Source organism: Martes martes (assembly GCF_963455335.1).
Source record: "Martes martes genome assembly, chromosome: 2".
In the NCBI taxonomy this organism is placed as follows: domain Eukaryota; kingdom Metazoa; phylum Chordata; class Mammalia; order Carnivora; family Mustelidae; genus Martes; species Martes martes.
Window position 1 is genome coordinate 8,163,067 of NC_137889.1, and position 7,082 is coordinate 8,170,148.

Here is a 7,082-nt window from a genome sequence, read left to right on the forward strand (position 1 = left end):
TTGACTGTTTTCCTTGCTTCTTTTTGTCTTCATGAAGTCCCAAAAGCTCATTTTCGCTTTTGTTTCCTTTGCCTTTGGAGATGTGTCTTGAAAGAAGTTGCTCTGGCTGATGTCAAAGAGGTTACTGCCTATGTGTTCTCCTCTAGAATTTTGATGGAGTCCTGCCTCATGTTGAGGTCTTTCATCCATTTTGAGTTTATCTTTGTGTATGCTGTGAGAGAATGGTCGAGTATTGTTCTTCTATATGTTCATCATCATTAGCCAACAGGGGGAATTCAAATCAAAACCACATTGAGATACCACCTTACACCAGTTAGAATGGCCAAAATCAACAAGACAGTCAATAGCAAGTGTTGGAGAGGATGTGGAAAAAGGGGAACACTCTTATACTGTTGGTGGGAATGCAAGTTGGTGTAGCCACTTTGGAAAACAGTGTGGAGATTCCTTAAGAAATTAAAAATAGAGCTACCCTGTGACCCTGTAATTGCACTACTGGGTATTTACCCAAAAATACAGATGTAGTGAAAAGAAGGGCCATATGTACCCCCGTGTTCATAGCAGCAATGGCCATAGTCGACAAACTGTGGAAAGAACCAAGATGCCCTTCAACAGACAAATGAATAAAGAAGATATGGTCCATATATATAATGGAATATTACACAGCCATCAGAAAGGATGAATATCCAATTTTTGTATCAACATGGATGGGACTGGAGGAGATTATGCTGAGTGAAATAAGTCAAGCAGAGAGAGTCAATTGTCATATGGTTTTACTTACTGGTGGAGCATAAAGAATAACATGACAGACATTAGAAGGAAAGGAAAAGTGAATTGGCAGAAATCGGAGGGGGAGATGAACCATGAAAGACTCTGGACTCTGAGAAACAAACTGAGGGTTTTGGAGGGGAGGGGATGGGGGGATGGGTGAGTCTGGTGGTGGTTATTGAGGAGGGCACATATTGCATGGAGCACCATGGGTGTGGTATATAAACAATGACTCTTAGAACACTGAATAAAATAAAATTAAAATTAAATTAAGATGTTAAAAAAATGCAGGGTGGAATTTCCTATGAATGTCAATGAGTTCAGGCCTACAGATAGTGTTCTTCTGTTCTCCTGTGTCCCTTCTGACTTTCTGCCTACATGTTCTGGGTTATTGAGAGAGGGACATTCATGCCTCCAGCTGGGTTTGTCCATCTCTCTCACACTTGTATCCGTTTTTGTTCCAGTATTTTTAATATCAGTTTTGTGTGCCATGTAATATATTATTCCCAAAATAAGATTCTTTTGAGAATAAAACTGGTTCTAATAACAATGACACTGTAACAATGGATGTAAACCTAGATTTTCCTGGGAATATTCATACATATATCAATTTACTTTAAAAATGGCAGATACACACACACATACACACACACACACACACACATTTTCTCACATGAGTCTATAGGTGAGAAGTAGAAACAGTCTGAATGTAATTTATTATTCCAATTCATAGAATTCCTGACTTCAGTAAAAATTGCAGCACTCCCTACTAGTTTTGTTATAGTCTCACTGCCCATAGAAGGAAGGAGGTGGTTATAGTTGCTTTATATTTTCTGTTCCTATACCACTCTCATGCTAGCTGCTGCAACTTTGATACTTTGAAGAATAGGGAAGGAAAAGAAGAAAGTAGAGGAATGAGGAGACAGAAGGAGGAAAATTATTTCTTGATTTACTGTCCTGATGGTCTACTTCCAGTGTTCTCTGAGCTTCGAGAATGTTAACAGCTAACTTTCTTTGACTATTACAGATCTTTTTGTCATTTTTTAGGGGTACCTGTATACATGGCCATTTTTTTTTTATTGAAGTGTAATTGACATACAATATTCTAGCTCAAGGGCACCTCATAGCAATTGAATATTTTTATGCATTCTGAAATGGTCCCCAATCTACACTATCTTGTGTAGTTGCCATCTGTCACCGTACAAAGACATTATAATATTTTTCACTATGCTCCCTCTACTGTACATTGCAAAGAGTGACCTTTCTTTGGCTGTTGTGGTTCTTTTGAAACACCTTGTATCAGTGGGGTATTATACCTGCAGTGTTTTGAACTGCATGGATTCATTACTTTCCAGCTGATGGGTCATGGCTTCTCAGCCAGATCACGTAATGCCATCTTGGACTTCATGTACTTCTAAGTTAATATCCTTACCAAAGTGCTGAAAATGGAATGGGGCAGTTTATGAACAAATAAGAGGGTGGAGGACACAATTATGGTAGCTGAGTCAGGAAAGGACCGTAAGTTCACCTAGGATAGTAGCAGTAGAAGCAGACATAGATGGATCAACCAAGAAAGTTTTATTGATTCAAAAGTGTCTGTTTTCTTGAGGAGTGTATGAACAAAAGGAAAGTTTTAGGCTTTCACCATTGGATTGATGATGTTATTTTTCAGCAAGCTATGAATGCTGAATAATAGCACCAGGTATAAAGAACTTCAGGAGTGGCCTAAAAGTAAGAGAGAGGTAGCTAGGAGACTGGATTGTCAAGTCAAGAGAGTAGAGTATTTTGAAATAGAAGTATCCACTAGTGGTATCAAATCCTGCCCAGAAACTAAGTATGATGAGCTCTAAGGAACACTCATTGGAACAGTCTGCTGACCTCATTAAAATATTTTGGTGTAGTGTTGGAAGCATAAGTCATATTTCAGTAGGCTGAGAAGAGAAGGGGAAACAGGGGAATAAAGCAAGTATAGAAAATGCTTGTGTGAATAGAAAAAGAGAGAGCTCAGGGGTAGCTACGTGGAGATGTGTGTAGAAGGGAAGTAAGATGAATTGCAGAATCGGGGGGTGGGGACCAGAGGAGAGTTAGCTGAAACTGAAAACGCACTTGAGAGTAAATGTAAATTTGGTTATTAACTCGATTGCAGTGACCACCCACTGACAGGCTTTGAACAGTGTTACTTGACACCATGAGAAAAGTGTTGGGAAAAATGAATTTTTATCCTTATTCAGAATGCTAGAATAATGGTGTGTTGAGAGGGAGAAAATGAGATTGAAAGTAGAGAAGGTAGAGAGATAAAAACACATTTTCCAATAATGCGGGTGACAGATGATAAGGAACTAGATTATGTAATTTTGAACTTAAAAAACAATATGCCAATGATTATAAGAGTAAGTAAAGGTTCTTTTATTTGCTGAACATCTGTTGTGTGAAAGGCAGGAAAATAGAGTTTTCACAAATGTCATCTCATTTTATTCTGGCAATCCAATGAGGAAATTGGATAAGAAACATTAATTTGCTTGAGTTTACACTGTTCTTCAAAATTCACAAAACTATCTTCAGAATATTTATCATTATTCCAACCATCTCATTATATGGTGTACAGTGAGGACTAAAGAACCAGATGAAAATATAGGGAAGTAAGGAAAATAAGTTTGGTTTTGGATCTGTTAAGAATTGAGGATAATCATGTACAGCAGTACTTTTGATTCCTGCCTATTTGTTTGTTGCAACAATAAATGAAGGTATTAGAAATGCAACTCATTAATCTTTTAAATGGCATTCTTGAATCCAATACAAAGGCTTTATTACCCAAAGTGATGGACAGAAATTTTTTTCTTTCTTTCTGTCCTTCCTCTTTCCTCCTTCCTTCCTTTTCCACATCCGCTTCCTACCTTTCTTCTCTCCTCTCCTGTATGACTCACCATCTCTTCCCCATCTTCCCCCTGACCATTCACCTGGACAGATATCCATCTCTTGACCCATTATCCATTTTCTCAGTTTGTTTCCAACAGAATTTATGTCACCTTATAATATATAAACAAGATTAATTAAAATCAGTTAATAAGAAAATAAGCTCAGAGCAGTGATATGAAGAATGACTAAGCAGATGAGAATAAAAAGTATATGAAATAAATGTTTCATAGAACCGAGCAAATTACTTTATCAATGATCATAATTTGTAGCCAGTCAAGTGGTTATTTGAGTTAAAATACAATCTTAAGTTCTGGTCAGGACACATTTGCCTGTCCATTCTTTGAAACAGTTTATTTTTGAGGTTTTTGGTGTAAAAAAAACAATAAGGTGTTTAGAGCAATTTCATTATAAGAAAATGGCATGCATACAAATATATATGTGTTTTAAAATTAGAATGGTCTTACCCATTCTTAGTATGTTTTAAGACACAGATAAGCTGCCAAAGAAAGAGCAGGAAATGCCTCTTTTCTGAAAGAACACCACGAAAGAGCTATGCATACGATCACTTGCTATTTCTGTCGCATGGGCCTTTTGAAGTTGACAGCACACATGGATAATTAGAGTTTCTCTTATGTTTTCGAATGTCACCTATTGTTTACTAAAATAATATTTATTTTGAGAGAAATTCACAGATATGTTAAAAAAAGGATGGTCATATCTAAGAGGACACCACCAATTCTGAATGTTTATAAACTAGTTTAAACAAAAGTCAAGCTGTCAAATAAAAATTCCTTTAAAATAATCGGCAGAAAAATGGAGCATGAATTTTATAATTTTGAAATAATTTTTTCAGCTTATACCTTCTCCTTTTCTCTATATTATCTGAGTTCCTAAATTCATTTATTTTTAATATTAAAAGTTAAATTTGTTTTTTGTTTGAGTGGCACACGATGTTACATTTGTTTCAGGTGTACAACCTAGTGATTCAGCTTCTCTGTACATTACGCTGTGGTCACCACAGGTGTAGCTAATAGCTGCTCCATACAATGCACGACAGTATCCTTGGCTATATCCCCTATGCTTTTATGTGTCTGTTGGCTATCTGTATTTCTTCTTTGGAAAAAATGTCTATTCAAGTCCTCTGCCGATTTTGAATCAGATTGGTTGTTGTTGTTGATGATGTTGAACTGTAGAAGTTCTTTATATATTTCAGATATTAACCCCTTATTAGATAGGTCATTTTCAAATATCTTCTATCATTCAGTAGATTGCCTTTTCGTTCTTTAGATTTCACATGTGAGTGAAATCTTATGGTATTTTCCTTTCCCAGTCTGACTTAGCATAATACTCTGTAGGTCTGTCTGCATTGTCACAGATGGCACAATCTCATTCCTTTTTATGGCTGGGTAATATTGCATTGTATGTATATTATGTACATTACATATATAAAAAACTGTATATATTGTATTTATTATACATACCACTTCTTCCTTGTTAATTTATCTATCAATGGGCACTTCAGTGGTTTCTGTATCTTAGCAATTGTAAATAGTACTGCAGTCAACATAGGACTACCTATACCTTTCTGAATTAGTGTTTTCATTTTCCTTGAGTAGATACCCAGTAGTAAAATTATTGGATCATGCAGTATTTCTATTTTTAATTTTCTGAGGAACCTTCATCCTGTTTTCCACAGTGGCTGTATCCATTTACATTCCCACCAAGAGGGCATGAGGGTTCCTTTTTCCTTTTTCTCCACATTCTTGCCAACACTAGTTATTGTGTGTGTGTGTGTGTGTGTGTGTGTGTGTGTGTTTAATTTTAGTCAATCTGACAAATATAAGGAGATATCTCTTTGTGTTTTTTATTTGTATTTCCCTGATGATGGGTGATTAACATCCTTTTATGTGTCTGTTGGCCATCTGTATGTCTTTTTGGAAAAAAATGTCTATTCAAGTCCTCTGCCAATTTTGAATCAGATTGGTTGTTGTCATTGTTGCTGTTGCTGTTGAGTTGTAGAAGTTCTTTATATATTTTGGATATTAACCCCTTACTAGATATGTCATTTTCAAATATCTTCTTCCATTCAGTAGATTGCCTTTTGTTTTGATATTGGTTTCCTCCACTGTGCGGAAGCTTTTTATTTTGGTGGAGTCCCAATACTTTATTTTTGCTTTTGTTTCCCTTGCCTTAGGAGACATACCTAGAAAAATGTTGCTATGACCGAAGTAAGAGAAATTATTGCCTATGTTCTCTCCTAGGAGTTTTGTGCTTTCAGGTCTCATATTTAGATTATTAATTCATTTTGAGATTTTTTTTTTTTTTTTTTTTGGTGTGTATGGTGTTAGAAAGCGGTCCAGTTTCATTCCTTTACGTCTAGCTGTCCATTTATCCCAGGAGAATTTTTTGAAGAGACTGTTTTTCCCCCACGATATGTTCTTGCCTCCTTTGGCATAGATTAATTGACCATATACGCATGGGTTTTTTTCTGGTATCTCTATTCTATCTTATTACTCAGTGTGCCTGTTTTTGTGTCTCTCCTATACTGTTTTGATTACAGCTTTCTAGTATATCTTGAAATCTGGAATGTGGTACCTATCAGCTTTGTTTTTCTTTCTCAAGATTGCTTTGACTATTTGAAGTGTTTTGTGCTTCCATACAAATTTTAGTATTATTTGTTCTGGTTCTGTGAAACATGCTAATGGTACTTTGATAGGATTTCATTGACTCTGTAGACTGCTTTTGGTAGTATGAACATTTTAACAATATTAATTCTTCTAACCCATGAGCATAGTGTATCTTTCCATTTGTTTGTGTCATCTTCAGTTTTTTTGTCAGTGTTTTATAAGTTTCAGAGTACAGGTCTTTTACCTCCTTGCTTAAGTTTGTTCTTTTTTTTTTTTTTTTAAAGATTTTATTTATTTATTTGACAGACAGAGATCACCAGTAGGCAGAGAGGCAGGCAGAGAGAGGAGGAAGCAGGCCCCCCACTGAGCAGAGAGCCAGATGCGGGGCTCGATCCCAGGATCCCGGGATCACGACCTGAGCTGAAGGCAGAGGCTTTAACCCACTGAGCCACCCAGGTGCCCCGCTTAAGTTTATTCTTAAATATTTTTTTCTTTTGTGCAGTTGGAAACAATTTTCTTAATTTCTCTTTCTGCCTCTTTGTTATTAGTGTGTAGAAACACAACTAATATCTGGTTATTAATTTTGTATCCTGCAGTTTACTGAAATCATTTATCAGTTCTAGTAGTTTTTTTTTTTTTTTACTCTAAAGTTTTCTGCAGATACTATCTTGTCATCTGCAAATAGTGACAGTTTAGCTTCTTCTTTACCAATATGGATGCCTCTAATTTCTTTGTCTTATCTGAATGCTGTGGACTTCTAGTACTGTGTTGAAT